The following is a 19,221-nucleotide window of genomic DNA, read 5'->3' as shown; positions in this document are numbered from 1 at the left end:
TACTTGGAGGATATGCGTAGAATTCTGTAAGTTGATCCTTGTACAACATTTCTATCTCATTGTCGATGTATTTTCCGTGCCTCATGTAAATTGATCCCAGACAGTCTTCCATGAAATTTGGATGTGGGTGTAGTACATTCTTCGCTGTTTCAACTTCCACATATTGAGATGTCCGAGTTTCCTCTGTATCTTTCTTTGTCTTGATGTACAAATTCCGATTGACATCCTCATAGCATGGCAGTCCTTTGTAGTATCCAATCAGATAGATCCGAATTTTCTCTCTTGTAATATCTATGGATGTACTTGAAGCTTCTTCTTGACTGGTCTGATTCCTTTGAGACGCCATTGCTTTCGTCTTGACTCCCTTGTTGTACATGTTCAGTGATAGCTCTAATTGCTTGCCTCAATGCTAATAAAAATTATTAGCACCCTTGTGTCGGTCTTTTTCGCTTGAGGTTCTTCAGATTTTGTGGATGCCTTAATCTCTGAGTTTTATGAACTGGCTTTTCTTGCATTGCTTGAACTTCTTAGCTCCCTTGCTTGCCAAGACTGATACTGTCTTGTCTGGCTGCTTGCTTTTACTAGAGATTTTTAGCAGGCCTCGATCTAGTGGAAGCACTGTGATAAGTTATGCAACTTACCACTATACTGCAACGACTGATCCCTTTGTAGCGATTCTTGAGTCGAGCTAACCTGTGTTCACTTTAGCACACAATCTGCAAAATTCTATTTAGCTGGCAAAATTTTTCATAATGAATGCAAAAATCCTTGATGTACCTTTGATGGCCACACTTGTTCCTTGAGCACCTTCCAGCGGGTGACCAATGGTTTTCCCAAAAGATAATTTCAATGTGCTAACTTAGCAGTCTTCAAAAACCATGACCGTTTCCTCACAATTCTTTCGAACTGTCGGTTTTAGACACCCCTGACTTCCGGATGCATTTTGAGGCCTTAAAATTGAACTAAATGGTCTAAGATATGTAGAGCCGCTCTCAGGCTACGTTTTGATATAAAAACTTTTCCGATCCGATACCGTTTGTGAAAGTTATGGCCAAAACAGTGAATTGCAGTTTAGAATGGTCAAAATGAAAAGAAGATTTGGAATCTCTGTGACACTGTGAACACTCCTGTATGGTCAAAATTACAGCTGGAACCTAAAACTAGCCTAGAGACATCCTACACGTAGGATGTCTATCTGCTCAGAATTTAATAAAATTTGGTCCAGAGACTCCCCTTAAGTCCAGCAACACAATGGTATGCTCAAAATTTCATTTGGACCTAAAAATGGCCTCGAGACATCCTACGCGTAGGATGTCTTTTTGCTCAGAATGACTTGAAATTTTCACCCCAGCTTCTCCTTGATGTCCATATCACAGTGGTGTGCTCATAGGTTGGTTTGGAGTCCTAAATCAAGCTGAAGACATCCTACGCGTAGGATGTCTAACTGTTCAGATTTTGTCCAAACTCTCAGTGTCACTCAATATATCATGGAGATCATGCTCCTGCAGCCATCCTATGGTTTTGGTCTTGGAATAATGCCTTGGCACAATTTGGGTAGGATGTCTGGCAATTTTAGTCTATCTGGCCTTATCCTCTCAAGATATGGTCAAATTTCCACTTTCCAGGTGAAAATAGGGTAAAACCTACCTTCTGAACACTCTGGTCAACTCAGAATTTCAAAATTTCCACCAGATCACCCTGTAGACATCCTACGCGTAGGATGTGTACTGCTGATTTTCTGAGACTGAAGTGTCCCTGATGCTTCCTTATGCTCTCAGCAAGTGCAAGTATGCTTCACAATTGCAAAAACATGCAAAGATCACTCAATTTAAGCCTTTTCTGAAATTTTGCATTTTCTGACTCCACCTTTTGGCTTTTGGTCAACAAAAATAGGGAAAAACACCCAAGTCAATATGTTACTAGGGTAAAACCTACCCTCTGAACCCACTGGCAACCTCAGTTTTCCCAAATTCCCTACCAAAAGTGCCCTGGAGACATCCTACGCGTAGGATGTCTACTGTCTTAAAATGCAATGTTTTTCTGGCAGTAGTACTCCCTATGCTCTGTAGAGCTCTCAGCAATAATCACATAAACTTTTAGACTTCAAATCAGCTTCCAAACACAACTTACAGTCTTTACTACTTAGCGTTTTCCACTTCTCTAATGAGCCTAAGAGCAAATAAGACATGCATAAAGTGCTCTAGATCAACAATCAAGATATCCTACTTACCCTACTCCTACTCATCATGTGAGATGGTGATTTTGATGTCTCAGTTGCTTCCTGGCCTCACATAGACTCTCAAGTCAACCTACCACCACATCTACCACTCCAACTCCTACTATCTACACCACAACCTACTACTACCTAATACTACCTAAGACGAAGGATCTAGGCCAGACACACACTCCCTAGACTCCGTCTAAGACCAAAAGAGTCCACCACTCTCCGATCCTATCTAAAAGAATGAATATACTCTGGCAAGCCAGAGGGACCTCTATCCTCAAGGACTAGTCTCGGTCACCTACTTACGGCCCTCGTCCCCTACAGCGGCGCCAATGTTGGACGGGTACGCCGCGACGGACGTCAGCATAGCGAGAACTCACCTAACATATAATGTCAACTGAGGACGAAGCTCAACCCGCAGGAGCGTGGAATCAAGCAAAGGGTGTCAACCTCTACTCGACCGACTAATGACTACTTCCTACAGAGATATCAACTCTACATGCCATTGGTTCTGTGAATGTGAGAGTCTCCTATGATGCTACCGCAAGCCAAAAGCCCATTAGACGTTCTCGAAACGTTACAAAACTTGAGGGATATCCTATTAACACCAATAGGCCACTCTCCCTAAGGTCCGTGACAAAAAAAAACCTACTCAATACCCTCCGTGCAGAAACGCGTAGGATGTCTGGCCGGTTTTTGCAGGTCGACGTTTCCAAAAACTAAAGTGCCTAATGTGTAGCTCTACTCGCTCTGATCGCATGGATATGCTGAAATGCAAAAACGGACAACAGTTACTCACCGAAACTCCAAAAGTAGCTCACGGGTAAATCTGCCAAAACACAGACGAACGCGCGTGATGTAAGCATCAACGCGTAGCTCTCCTTGTGGGCAACACACTGCTGCTCTCCATTTGCGATTCCGACCACCGTAGCTCCTGTAGCACACACACACTCTCTCTCACTCTCTCGCAGTCTCCCAACGACACAGAAGATCAGATTTATTAGAAGTCCCTTTACAAAGCTTTAGGTTTTGGCTTATATACTAAGCCTTAGAAAACCTAATGTCCGACCAAAATGACCTTATTTGTCCCTAGGCTTCTATAGAGATTAATTACAACACCGTGAGCTGACTTTGCTCATCCAACAAGCATCTGTGGCCTCAATACAATTGCCGACTTAAAATATGAAGTTCCCGTAAACATTACAAAAGTGGACGTAATGGCTCAAAATGATAATAACGGGATATTTGATGATGTCCATGAGCTTGTATCTTCACATTACAGCATCCATCTTCGTCTTCATCACTTCATCAGCATCTTTATTTGGAATCTTTAGAGAATCTTTGAGGGATCTTTATGGAATCTTTGTGCAAGCGTTGTTGAAAGTTGACCTTTCAACATGCATCATATAAGCCCACATAGGGTAATTGTCCCCATCCAACCTGTCCTTGGCAGCAAACATCTTGAAGACATCTGTGTTATTGTCAGCCATGGTAAATGTTGCACCTGATGTGAAACCTACGGAACAACACGTGCTATATAGCACAAACCGTAGAAGACTGTAAGGCACCTATTATGCAAAAAATAGCACTGATAGAAATTCTACACAAAATGACGAAATTGCTTGTGTAGACCTGCTTGTAGTGGAAATGGAGGCCGAAATGCGAACGCTCGCCAAACCTCACTTTAATCGGAGAAAGTGAGCAAGCGTGTGTTGGAGCAGCTGGCGACTAAGCCCGAGAGGATGTAACCTGCTCTGATACCAATTGTTGGAATTAGGGTTGCAAAGAAACACACACAGCTTGGAGAAGACGAAGGAAGCTCAAGGCACACAATAGAGAGTGTGTTACTTAGTGTGCAATGGAAAGATAGATTGCCCTAGAGTTATGGGCGTATAAATGCCCCAACGGTCCTAGTGTGTTCACACACATCACTACCACATGTATATGGTAACAAGGATTTTACCTTCTTTTGTAGGGGACCACAAGAAAAAATTTGACGTGAAGATTGTGCCATCTCAATGGAGTCTAGTTTCGTAGATTATGGACACAAAAAGCCTCCATGAATTGATGTCATCTCCTAGAAAATACACCATTACTCTCGTAGACCTTCTAAAGATTAGACTACATTTATGGGGTGAAATGGCAAAAACTTGGGAAAGCCAGGGTTGAAAACCCTCCGCAAGATGTTCTTGCAAATGAGAATGTGGATAAAACTCCAACCTAATAATTATTGTGAAGGGGACAAAGGAAACACCACCCTACCACTAGAGTACAAAGGAGTGAAAACAATAGCCATACTACACAGTGGGGTCAGGGTAGCCATCACTACAAAGGAAATTTAGGAGGTGGAGAAGACTAGCTCTCAACAAGACAAGTATGGAATTGCAACTCCTAGACGAGTTTGTGGAAAGACCTTTGCGTAGCGGATTGAACATATCACCGTGTCCCCCTTGTGGAATTGAGTATGAGCATGCTTTTGCCATAGTAGACTTTGGAAAAAGAAACAACTTTAAGATTATTTTGGGGCGACCATTGATGCATCAACTCAAAATGGTTCAATATTGGGGCTATGATCACCTCTACTTGAGACATAAAGGCATAACAATGAGGGTCAACACAAAGGACCATAGTTACAGAGATGTTAGTTGAACCCGAGTGGAAGATTTTGATGTAACTACAAAATCCAAACAGAAATTCCCTACCCTGTTGACAAAACAAACACATAATTGGATGTGCAAAGCACCTGAATGTGGAAGCCTGAGAAATGAAGATTGTATCCTAGAGTGATCTATAGAAGATTAAATCTACATGCGAGAGACATTTCCAAAATATTGAATCATAATGATGAATCGAATTGAGTTGCCATGATGTATCAAGTAGATGAGTCATGCTACCATGACACGAATACATGAAACAAAACACATGAAGTCTTTGTAAATCCCCAAGATTGGCTTAAGTGGGCGATTGTTGGGGTAAGCCAAACTTGTGGCTCGTATGGGAAATCCCTCTAGACACCTAGGAAAGATGAGATGGGCCAATACCAAGAGGGTGCAACTTCTCTAGACAATTTATGTAAAGCACTAAGCCTACTTAAGAGGCTATTCTCTAATGAATCAATTGCACTTTTGACAGGTTCCAAGCAATGTCATAAGTACCTTCGAGAAAACACTTGACAAGGGTGCTCTGATGCCTCTATGTCTTCAAAAGATGTGATGCATGTAATTATCATCTTGGAATCTTTACTAGCATTCAGCAGGTGAGATCGAGAACATCCCACATTTGAGTGATCACTACCTATAGAGTGTGCACCATATGACTCGGTTGGCTTGTAGTTGTTGAGACATATACTACCACCCTTGATCAAAGCAGAGGGTGTCCATACTACATTTTGAGACATTTCTAGCCATAACCAAAATATTCTTGAAGCACATGAATACTTCAGACTTATCTTTTAAGTAGATACACCCACGCATGCTTGGAGTAATCATCAATGAAAGTCACAAAGTACATATATTTACCCAAGAATGGAGTTTTCATAGGCCCACAAATATCACTATGCACAAGTTGTAACCTACATGTAACCCTCACTAAACCAATTCGTGGAAACTTTGAACTCTATGTCTTACCCAAAATACATCCTTCACAAACATGATTAGAAGGCGCTTCAAGAGGTGGCAAAGAAGCAACCGTATCAGATTTCTACAAACACAACAAACTGGCAAAATTAGATGCCCAAGACATGCATGCCAACATTTTGCATCTGAAATAGCCTTTGAATCCACAAACACATTTGCAAAATTTTGCCCATACTTATCATACAAAGTGAGCTTATACAGTGCACAACACAATATCCTAATGCAACAATTTCATCACCAGAAGTGAGATTATGAATCATACATCTATCATCCTCAAATATGGTAATAAGTTTAAGTTTTGCAAGTGTACATACAATCAAAAGGTTATTTTTTATCCCTAGTGCGTAAAGTGTATTAACACATATGAAAGAACTGCCATTCGAAATAGCTAGGACAATCTTTCCAACTCCCTTGATCGGATAAGAGGTATTTTTGACACAAGGGACCATATTCCCCCATGAGGTAAAAACCTTGAAAGATGACACATACTAAAAGTAACAATTTCCTTTTCATCTTCTTACTATGAATTTGATTTACCTAATTTTATAAGCAAATTATTTCTTCCTTTCAACTATATAATTTGTTTTCCATTCTTAACTAACGGCCTAAATTTATAAGCAAATTATTTCTTCCTTTCAGCTATATGATTTATTTTCCATTCTTAACTAACAACCTCTCATTAACCCATTAATCGTGACCTCATTTCAAATTTTTTTATTTCAAGTTCTTTAGATTACAAGTCTAATATAGCTTAGAAAGAGTAGAAAGCACTCTCTTGATCCATAGGTTCCTAGAGATCATACTCATATAAGTAGTATGCACATTGGATGGTGAAATTTTAATTAGAATTACTCCCTAGTCACCCCATATAGCCTCTTATTAATTGTTGATTATTTTATACATCTGAGTTATTTATTGTTGATTGTTTCTAGATTTTACTCATCTAAACTACTCAATAGTATAGTTGCCATAAACTAGAGGCAGCTAATCATTGGATTCTTTTTTTTACTAGATGTTGAGCTAACTTTATTTTTTAAAAGAGACATATCATTATTATTGTTGGAATTAGGGTTGCAGGAAAACACACACAGCTTGGAGAAGACGAAGGAAGATCAAGGCACACAACACAGAGTGTTTTACTTAGTGTGCAATGGAAAGATCAGTTAGCCCTAGAGTGATGGGCGGATATACAATGCATGGGGGGGAAACCTCCTTGTGAGGGGAAAAATGCCTTGGAGGTCCTAAGTGTGGTCACAGACATCACTACCACATGTATATGGTAGCAAATCCCCCTGGGAGCAGTGCGGTGAATGAGAGTTGGCACATAGAGTATAGGGAAGTGCCATGCCCTGAGGTCATGATCAGTCTACAAAGGGGAGTAAGCCCAAAGCTTTGTGGAAAGCTTCAAGCTTCTCATGAGACAATGCCTTTGTGAAAAGATCTGCAAGGTTGTCATGTGTTGACACGTAAGCCAAGTTGATCTCTCCTACTGAGAGCCTCTCCTTGACATAGTGGTAATGCACCTCAATGTGCTTTGTGTGAGCATGAAAAACTGGGATCCTCACAACTGCCAATGCTCTCTGACAGTCAGTGTAGATAGTGTTGGCAGTGTCTTGTCCAACACCCAAATAATCCATAAGGCATATGAGCCATACACTAGCTATGGAGATTGCCATGTACTCAGCCTCACAACTCGAAGTGGCCATAGTAGGTTGCTTCTTGCTCAACCATGATATGAATTAGCTACCAAGCATGAAACAAAAACCGCTTGTGGAAACTCTTGTGTCAAAACATACAGCCCAATCTGAGTTTGAAAAAGCATGTAAGTTTGGCAAAAATAATCCCCCCTTGGGATAAAACAAGCCAAAATCTAAAGTGGCACTCAAGTAGCGAGCAAAAAATCTTCTTGACAGTCTACCAATGCTTAGACCCTAGGCTATGCATGAATCTGTTGACCTGTGAGACAACAAATTGAATATCCAACCCCGTGTTGCATACATAAATGAGGCAGCCAACAACAGTTTGGTAAAGAGTGACATTGGTAGGATAACCAACATCATGAAGACTCAATTTCAACTTGTTTCCATAAGAGTGGAAATAGGTTTGCAATCCTCAAGTCCAAACTTACATAGCAATGTCTCGATCTAACTTGTCTAACACAAGGCAATACCATCATCACACTGCTTAAACTGTATACCCAAGTAATGATGCAACATCCCCAGGTCTTTCATATTGAAAGTAGCATTCAAATTAGCCTTAAATTCAGCAATACGTCTCTCATTTGGTCCAGTGATCAGCAAATCATCCACATACAGAACAACAATGAGAAGTACATCACCCTCATGCTTTACATACAATGTGCTTTCTATTGGACCGTTACAAAAGCCTCATTTGACCAAATGAGTGTCAGCCTTCTCATACCATGCATGAGGAGATTGCTTCAACCCATACAAAGCTTTTTTACATTTGCACAATTTATCTTCCTACCCTTTAATGACAAAACCACAAGGCTGTGCTACATAAACTTCCTCAAATATGTCACCATTCAAGAAAGTAGTAACAATGTCTGAATGATGTACATCCCAACCAAAATGAGCTGCCAATGCACATAGAAAATTCACAGTATTCATATGACAAGTGGAGCAAAAGTCTCTTCATAATCTATGCCTTTTTGTTGTGCATAACCTTTTGCAAGAAGTCGAGCCTTATAGCGATCAATCTCACTATCCGACTTGCGTTTCAACTTGTAAACCCACTTTGTACCAACAATGGCCTTTTTTCCAGGAGGAAAATCACACAAAGTCTATGTGTCATTTTCTATAAGTGCATCATATTATGATTTCCTGGTAGCCATCCAATTTTCTAAATTCTGTGTTTCATCAAAAGACAGAGGTTTCCTCAACATCATGTAAGCTAGACACAGCCACAGCATAGCAATCTGATGCATAAGATGCATGGCAATAACTTGAATGAGTACGACTAGACAAAGGTGCATCCAATTTACTATCACGCAAAATATGCACTAGCCATTTAGGCATACCTCTAACCTGCTCATTCGCAACCCTTTCCTCATCAAGTACATCATGTAAATATGAGCTAAAATTGGAAAGGTAAAGCTATCATTTGTGGGCTTAGATTGTACCGAGACCCCTTGCAAAACAACATATGGAGGATCCATCGAGCTTACAAAGGGAGTCTCCATTTGTGATAAATGGATAACACATAAAAACGGATGCTCGCAATGAGATTATTGTTTGGTCATTGGAAAGGATGATTCAACAACGAAAGCATGTCCATTACCTACAATTCTTTTTCATTCCTTGGTAAGGGAGCTCATAGATGTTTTATTAACCTCGATTGGAATGCACTTTTTCCTTTGATCACAACATCAGGCTACATTGTGCTTGAATTTTTTTGCTTGGTTCTCTGAAGCAAACAAAGGTTGAAATTTCACTATGTATAGTATAACACCAATAAAACTTCATGTGCTATTAAAAGCAACATAAGACACTATCATAAATGTCCATATTTTCCACATCATAAGATTGAGAAGCTATACTGAAAGTTGTATCTTATTCCAAAAAAGATGCAGTTGTGAGTGTCTTTCAAAACAAATAGAAGAGCAGATTGGTTTAGCTTCAAGTTAAATTCATTTCAAGTTTATTGAAGTGTTTTTTAGGTACATGGATGTGTGTGTGTGTGTGTGTGTGTGTGTGTGTGTGTGAGTGAGAGAGAGAGAGAGAGAGAGATAGAGAGAGAGAGATTGTATTATCATCCGTGGAGGTCAGATATGACCTATGGGACTTGATGAGAAAACATTACAACGGTTGCTTGCCAATGAAGCATGGATACATATCAGTTAAGGACTGAGGGTCCATCAAAAGGGTAATGAAAATGAAAAGGAAGATGAGGGATGAAACCTAGGGGGGCTCCAATCGAAGGGGGCCCGGTTTAGGAGTTCGAAACTCCTGGATGATGGCTTTACCACCTTGGTAGACTGCCCATTTGCCTTGTTTGCGAGCTTCATGCATCTTTGTGAGTTCACTTTCTTTGACCTTGAGTTGATTTGGGGTCAACTCTTTGGAGATCTAAAGCTTTGTTCCCTTCAGGAGGTAAGACTGACATAGTAGCTTTAGTCGCTCTTCTCTATCCTTGAAAGTAAGGATACAATGCTTGGGTGGCACACTTCTACGTGTGTCGTTGATCCAAGAGATGGTTTCTGGCTTGATAGTTATTGGTTGGAGAATGTCGTTAAGCTTGGTGATTGCACCTTCAAGGGTATCCTCCTCTATGCACCATGGCGGATGAAGTCCACCAATCCGAACCTTCATGCCAATGGATTCTTGTAATTGATTTTTTTGTAATGCTGCCTGCACTTCTGTGACAATCTTCTTATGTGTTTCTTCATGATCTTCTTCCTGGGCTGCTTTGATTTCTTCCTCAGATGATTTTGCAATTAGAGCTTGGCTCTCGATGTCCTTCATTTCCTCAAGCTTGCTCAATCTGTGAGGGCCATACCCAGACTCGACCCTACTCACCTCCCTCAGTCCTCCAGACCGTTCCAAGGAATGATGTAGATCTATCTGTAGGTATCCCTCCCACTTGGGACCGACACTCAGACAGGACTCCAACCTATCTCGAATGCCAACCCAAGGGGGTACATCCCTACATTCAATGATTCTATCCGCTTCTCATAATCAATCTGTCTATAATAGATTTTCGTACCCAAAATTGTGGTCCTTAGTCTTGATTCTCTTGATCTTTAACTTGAGGATCTCTCTTGCTTTCTTGTTCTCCCTTGGTTCATGGCGATAACCCCTTTTTCTTGACAAGCACGCACGCCAATTATCACTTTTCCCTAAGAAGAGGGATCTTGCAATCCTACCTGGTCTCGCTCGTCCCCAATTTTAACATAAAATTTTTAAATCAACATCCGTCCATCTGACCCTCCGGATCCGCCCACCCACAGAACCATTTCATGAAAATCCCTTCTCGAGGTAGTACTTAACTACTACAAAATTAGGAAGACAGTAGTCTATCAGACATCATCAAACAACAAGCAGCATGCAATCTATTGCATACCCTCGTTCAGGGAAATTCATCTGGTTGTTCCCACCAGATCTTTATTTAGAAACTTTTTAATTCATTTCCTTTCCTTTATCTGCTATAATTAACTTGTAGCTAGTTCCCTAACTAATCCTGCAACACATTTAGTTTCAACCAATTCATCTTACCTCCCCATTCAGGCTAAGATAATCGGTTACAAGCCATCAAAATGGCAGCACCTTCACAATATTTCCCTGAATTAAGTGTTTGGGAAAGGCTCATCAAGTAATTTAATCATTCCTTCCTAAGCATTTTATTTCGAGAGGTATAGCACCATCTGGTGATAGATGCACATGATAGTCCCTATATTCCTAGCCTTTCCAGTTCCTTTTTAAGCAACCATGTCGAACAAATTTCCTTAATTAAATTCACATCATCCTCCCTGAGTATAACCTTCTCGTCTAACCATTGGCATCAGGCCATACCCGGATTATGGCCGATTTCCAATAAGATACCGCGGGTACTTCACCCGGCCGGGCAAAAATAAAACAAACCTATTCATCCCTTATCCCTCGGGCATGAATGGCCTAGGTATAACAACTTGCTGGTTACACTGCCCTAGCCGAAAAGGGCCAATCTCCGACAAGTTCCCCAAGAGAATCCTCTCAATGGGCCCGCCTTTCAATCAAATTGACCCCAAGAAGATCCATCTTGGTTCCCGGTCATTTCAAGACAATCTTCAAAACTCCTAGTTAAATCTATGGTTTGCAATGGGCTATCCCTATCACCTCTCGAGATTCCTTTTTAACTCATAGTTGGTAATTTTTAGGTTCATTCATTTATCAACCTTAATTCCTGCGTTCATTAATTATCTACCAGCCAAGTTTATTTAGAAAATACAAGCGAGTTTTTGCCATAGGCATTTGATGGCTAATGTTTCTTCGGAAATGCCAACTTCTTTTAAGTTGAATCCCCGTTTTGTCGATTCCCAGGTTTTTGCAATCCTTTACCATCCATGGGACGTCTCCATGGAAGCTTGTAGAGTTTTCGGTTCAAACAACACGGAGATCAATTCCGCGAAGTTATTCCCTATCTCCCCCATCCCGTATTTGCAAACAAATTTGAAATTGAAAACTTTAGAAATACTCTTCAATACCAAAAATTGAACTACTTCTATCAAGCTTAGACAACTACTCTTTTCTTATGGTACCTAGCTTTCCATTTTAGGAAGCTAGAAGGTGATCCTATAATTTATTGGTTTTCGAGCTTTCCATTAAAGCTTAAACCTAAAATACAAGGTAATCACTAAAGCTTACACCTAAGTGCAAAGTTACCATTAATGCTTAGCTTAAGAGTGCAAATCTACCTTTGAAACCTAATGATGTATAGATACTCTTGGCACTTAACCTAATTGCAAGGTTTCCATTAAAGCCTAAACCTAAAAATGCAAGGTAGTCACGAAAGCTTATATCTAAGTGCAAAGTTACCATTAAAGCTTAGCTGACGAGAGCAAATCTACCTTTGAAGCTTAACTTTATGATACGTAGATACTCTTATCACTTAACCCTAATTGCAAGGTTTCCATTAAAGCTTAAAACCTAAAAATGCAAGGTAATCACTAAAGCTTACATCTAAGTGCAAAGTTACCATTAAAGCTTAGCTTACGAGTGCAAATCTACCTTTTAAGCTTAACTTTAGGATGCGTGGATACTCTTATCACTTAACCCTAATTGCAAGGTTTCCATTAAAGCTTAAAACCTAAAAATGCAAGGTAATCACTAAAGCTTACATCTATGTGAAAAGTTACCATTAAAGCTTAGCTTACGAGTGCAAATCTACCTTTGAAGCTTAACTTTATGATACGTAGATACTCTTATCACTTAACCCTAATTGCAAGGTTTCCATTAAAGCTTAAAACCTAAAAATGCAAGGTAATCACTAAAGCTTACATCTATGTGCAAAGTTACCATTAAAGCTTAGCTTACGAGTGCAAATCTACCTTTGAAGCATAATTTAATGATGCATAACTACCATTAATACTTAACCCTAATTCCAAGGTTACCATTAAAGCTTAAACATAAAATGATGTACATAAACCTTCCTAGTATTAAAACACGTGGATTAATTAATCCTACGAGAAATGAAGATTACCTACTCTAAGCAAGAGGGAAGTGGGGTTGAAGTCCTTCTTGAAGAGCTGTGAGGCTCAAGGAGGAAGGAAAGGGATTTATGGTGAAGAGGAAGGAGAGAGGAGCTTCTTCAAAAAACCCTCAAGGGTTTTTCCTTCAAGAGAGGAAGAGAGTTGAGGGTTTGGCCTTCAAGAGAGGGAGAGAGCAAGAGCAAGGTTTAATCGAAACCTTGATTTACTTAAGCATAATCTTGAGCATGGTAAGTATGCTAGTAGCTTAGCAACATATGTGTAAAAATACAAAGGAGAGGGGGTGTTTATATAGGAAATGGTGGGCGGAATTCTCTTCTCAATTCCTATTGGACCCCAAATTCTCTTCTCAAATTCCTATTGGACCCCAAATTCTCTTCTCAAATGCTATCGGACCCTATTTCTCTTCTCAAATGCTATTGGACCCCAATTATCTTCTTAATTCCTATTGGACCCCAATTTTGTTTTTAGTTTCTTATCTCTTAACTTTATCTTTCAATCAAGTTAGTCCCTTTTTCTCCCAGTTCTCGATCTAGATCAGTTCCCACGCGGATCTTCACGAAGAAGTATAAAAATAATCTTAATCTTTTTGGAAAAATATAGGGATGATGTAATTTCTTATCCAAAATATCCTTGTCTTTTCATTCTGGAGTAAAGTCTTGTTGTCCGCATGACTTCTTTGTCGGTCTTGCTTTTTCTAAATTATTTTCTATGCTGAAAAAAGTTCTGAATGGCTCTAGGGTTTAGGGAGGGACCTTACAAACTCCCCAACAAAAAGAAAGAGCTGTGCTCAACTCGGGACATGCTTTAGAGAATAGACAGACTCCATCTTTGATCAAGTTATGATTGAAGATGGTGAGTAACTTTAGGGTATTTAGATTAAAGGATAGTGAAGTTGGTATGGACCTTAAATAATACACTTCTCTTTTTTTGTTTTTTTTTAATATAAACGCCGACTCAAAATTCTTAATCATAAAAAGAAGTCTTAATGACTGGGGGTTACTTTAATTAGTGAGTGTGATCTTATTCAACTAGGTATTTTTCCTTTGGTGTGACCGGATTGTGTTTTTCTTGTTAGGTTTGAAAATCATTTCTTCACTTCGCTCTCTATCTAGCCTTAATACGCTTACCATTCTTACCTAAACTTTAACCTTTTTTCCGTTCGAGAGTTGACTCATTTCTCTATTGATATCATCCAACTAATACCATGTTCTTGACATTTAAAGGATTTCATACTGATCTTTCAATTAATCTTGCAATTTCTCCTTCCATGTGTATCCAATTTATTTCGTCCATCCTTTTTTTTTTTTTTTGTCTATGGCTTACTGCCTCATCTTTCACTTGGTAATCAAATATCCCATTTATAATAACAATTAGACTTGTAAAACACCATAGAAGATTTTAAATCTCAATAGAATTGACTGACTAGAGATGCTTGAATTCCATAAATATGATGATTGATTACATTCGCATAAAAATTACATCAAAAGTGCCATCGATATCTTGAAGAATAGTTATAAATTGTTCCAAAGAACCAACCAAAAATATGATCAAGGGTTTGGACAAAAAGGAGATATTGATTTGATTCCAAAAGGCCTACAATATCTGAATGCAAGCTTATGGAATTTCCCTAGCTTTAAGGAGCTGTGTTTAGGTTTGACTCTGAGGAAAAATTGTTCGCCTTTGCTAAAACTTCTAGTGGAGCGGTGAAGATCAGCGTAGCTCTTCTGCTTATCACTGGTTCTCTTCAGGTTTGTCTCTAATGACTAGAAGTTGATGATCCATCTCTTCCAGGGTAGACTTAGCAACAGGAACATGAACAGATGGGTCGGCTAATCGAAGAGGGACTAAACATTCCTGACCATACAATGCTTTTAAGGGTGACATTCCGAGGCTGCGATGGTGACAAGAGTTATAAGCACTCAACTAGGGGAAGAAACTTGATCCTTTTTTTTGGGGGGGGCTATTGGTTGCAGTATGCTCGAAGCGTATCTTCAATGACTTGATTCACTCGCTCAGTTTGACCATCAGTCTCTGGATGATATGATGAGTTGAGATTCAGTTGGGTACTAAGAGATCGAAACATGGCTTGCCAAAACTTAGAAGTAAAGTTGGCATCCCGATCACTGATGATTCTTGCAGGGATTCCATGTAATCTTACTACCTCTTTGACAAATACTTGGGCTATGTCGATGGCGGTGGCTGTCTGCTTGATTGGAATTAGATGAGCCACCTTAGTGAGCTTATCTACTATGAAAAAAATAGAACCATAGTTTCCAGCTGTCTTTGGAAGACTTGTAACAAAGTCCATACTCAGACATTCCCACTTCATCTAAGGAATATCTAGGGACTAAAGCGTTCCAGGTAGTAAAGAAGACCATCAGCTAAGGTATAGTCAGTTAAGTGTCCCCTTGGGCTCTAAGCTTGAATCTCTGGCAGAAAAGGTCTAAAATAGGGGTCTACCTGAATTTCTTGTTGAACTTCCTCGGGTAAAGAAGAGCTAAGGAGTGAAATTAGTCAAGTTTGATGAGGACAAGACTGCTAGTCAAGAGGTTTTTGAGTCTATTGAAGGCAACATCTCTCCCCAACAAAAAAAGAAAGAGCTGTCCTCAACTCGAATAAAATACGTAATTGATGAAGCTTTTTGGATACGTCTTGCAACTTAACTTCTTGTTAACGCTTTCAACTTGACTTCTCTCTTACACTTCTTCATCCCCAAAAATCTTGCTAATATAATATTGGCGTCATGGAAAATCTTTCTTAATAAGTCATCTTCTTGAATAAGTCATCGTGTTTGTGGCTTCGTTGATGCGCTACTTCCTCTTTATAAGCTACTGGTAATCTCTTCTTTATCAACACTCGTTATCCTCTTATTTTTGCAATCTCTTGTAACTTAGTCATTTTCTTATATGATGGCATCTTGGCAAGAAGACTTGGTTCTTCCTGTATGCGTCTCTCACTTGCAGAGTGCAGATGAGGAAGTTAAAAGACAATTCTTAGAGCGATACAAAGATCTCCTCTTCCCTCAGTCAAATTCTTGTGTCGGCCAGACGATATGGAAGACATGGTGACATCTCACAAGAGTGACTCTCTGGGGTAGAGACCATTTGTGCAACAATACCCGACTTGCTATGGTTATAAAGGCTCTGGGACTTGGCCCTTGATACTATTGCATCAAAGGACACGAGATCCTGGGTTCTTTGCAAGGTTGTTCTTTCTTGTGCAGTTCATCCCCCATTCCAAGATTTGTTTCGATACCATCTAGAGTCTTCCTCTTAGAGGTCCCTTTCTTTTCTCAGTTCATATCCGAGAAATTTCTCAAGCTATTTCTCGTAGCAGCATTCCAGAGGGTGAGCGTTCTAACATGTGTGGCACTTGCGATACTTGGTTATGTGACCATATATTAGAGGATCTTCATGAGTTGTAAACTTCCTTGCCTCTCTTGTAATTACTTCCTGCCTCCCTTGTTATCCTTTTTGGCTTTAATTGAAGAAATACCCCTTTTGAAAAAAATGAGTATTGCTAGTATTTCCTTTTCTTCAAATGTCAGTCTCTCTTCTTTAATTTCCAATGAGTTCTTAATGACTTCTCTTTACTGTGTACTTTTAATTTCTGCAAATGGTCTTATAGTCTTGAGTAAAGATTCCCACTTTAAAGTTCTTGGCTAACTCATAAGTTTGCTTTCTTATTCTTCTCAAGTCTTTGAATGATCCGCAGAATTTGTGAGCTTATCTCTTGCACTTTCCCATCTTAAAGGGATTTCTTTTGGTTGGACTTAAAAAAAACACTTGGTCATCACTTGCACTCTTAAGATTATTTCTTATGACTTACAATTTGGCAATCCAATTCTTCACTTGATCAAAAAAATCCTTTTGTCTGAAGATTATCTTGGTATGATTTACAGTAATCTTGAATTCTCATGAAGTCCTAACAATAGAAAACTTGGAAAATCCGCAACTCTTGTGCTCAACAAGACTTCTTCAATTCAATGGATAGTACTCAATTTTTCATTGTACTGATGTAAACAAAAATGCCATCCTTGCCATTCCATGTAATCCTCCAATCCTGATAAATTACAACCTTCATAAATCTCTCATTTATGAGCTTTCTAAAATGTTCCAGTATAGCGAGCCTTTGCTCTAGCATCACAATTTCCATCCTCTCATAGATAATCCGTTGAATTTCTTCTGGAAGATCCCAAGCCATCTTGAAATTTTTTCAATAATTTATTCGAACATCAAGACTTCATTTTGTAATATAATTGAAATTTGGGTGCTAGACTGAGTTGTTTTTCTCTCATGCACTAATCTAAAATCCAAAATTCTACATTCCAAGGTCCAAGATTCAAAATTAGGCTCTGATACCACTTGTGAGGGCCATACCCAGACTTGACCCTACTCACCTCCCTCAGTCCTCCAGATCGTTCCAAGGAATGATGTAGATCTATCTGCAGGTATCCCTCTCACTTGGGACCAACACTCAGATAGGATTCCAACCTATCTCGAATGCCAACCCAAGGAGGTACATCCCTTCATTCAATCATTCTATCCGCTTCTCATAATCAATCTATCTTTGACAACTTTTTGTACCCAAAATCGTGGTCCTTAGTCTTGATTCTCTTGATCTTTAACTTGAGGATTTTCTCTTGCTTTCTTGTTCTCCCTTGGTTCATTGCGATAACTCCTTTTTCCTTACAAGCAGGCACGGAAATTATCACTTTTCCCTAAGAAGAGGGATCTTGCAATCCTACCTGGTCTCGCTCGTCCCCGATTTTAACATAAAATTTTTAAATCAACATCCGGCCATCTGACCCTCCGGATCCGCCCACCCACAGAACCATTTCATGAAAATCCCTTCTCGAGGTAGTACTTAACTACTACAAAATTAGGAAGACAGTAGTCTATCAGACATCATCAAACAACAAGCAGCATGCAATCTGTTGCATACCCTCGTTCAGGGAAATTCATCTGGTTGTTCCCACCAGATCTTTATTTAGAAACTTTTTAATTCATTTCCTTTCCTTTATCTGCTATAATTAACTTGTAGCTAGTTCCCTAACTAATCCTGCAACACATTTAGTTTCAACCAATTCATCTTAACTCCCTATTCAGGCTAAGATAATCGGTTACAAGCCATCAAAATGGCAGCACCTTCACAATATTTCCCTGAATTAAGTGTTTGGGAAAGGCTCATCAAGTAATTTAATCATTCCTTCCTAAGCATTTTATTTCGAGAGGTATAGCACCATCTAGTGATAGATGCACATGATAGTCCCTATATTCCTAGCCTTTCCAGTTCCTTTTTAAGCAACCATGTCGAACAAATTTCCTTAATTAAATTCACATCATCCTCCCTGAGTATAACCTTCTCATCCAACCATTGGCATCAGGCCATACCCGGATTATGGACGATTTCCAATAAGATACCGCGGGTACTTCACCCGGCTGGGCAAAAATAAAACAAACCCATTCATCCCTTATTCCTCGCGCATGAATGACCTAGGTATAACAATTTGCCGGTTACACTGCCCTAGTCGAAAAGGGCCAATCTCCGATAAGTTCCCCAAGAGAATCCTCTCAATGGGCCGGCCTTGCCATCAAATTGACCCCAAGAAGATCCATTTGGTTCCCGGTCATGGTTCCCGGTCATTTCTAGACAATCTTCAAAACTCCTAGCTAAATCTATGTTTTGCAATGGGCTATCCCTATCACCTCTCAAGATTCCTTTTTAACTCCTAGTTGGTAATTTTCAGGTTCATTCATTTATCAACCTTAATTCCTACTTTCATTAATTATCTACCATCCAAATTTATTTAGAAAATACAAGCGAGTTTTTGCCATAGGCATGTATAATATAGCTCTGAAAAATATAATGTAATCATATAACATGATTTACTAATTTCCCTCTTTACTTTTTAGCTAAAAATAGTGTAATTTGACTTAGATAAATATTTATACTATTTTTATGAAGTTGGAATAATTATCACGGCCTTTTTACCCTATAATATAGCTCTGATAAATAGCATGTAATCATATAGCATGATTTACCAATTTCCCTCTTTAGTTTTTAGCTAAAAATAGTGTAATTTGACTTAGATAAATATCTACACTACTTTTCCATCCTTGGCATAATTATCACGGCCTCTTTACCGTATAATA

Source organism: Adiantum capillus-veneris, chromosome 22 (genome assembly GCF_014529385.1).
Source record: "Adiantum capillus-veneris isolate H3 chromosome 22, ASM1452938v2, whole genome shotgun sequence".
Classification (NCBI taxonomy): Eukaryota; Viridiplantae; Streptophyta; class Polypodiopsida; order Polypodiales; family Pteridaceae; genus Adiantum; species Adiantum capillus-veneris.
Note: the sequence above shows the minus strand (reverse complement) of the source record.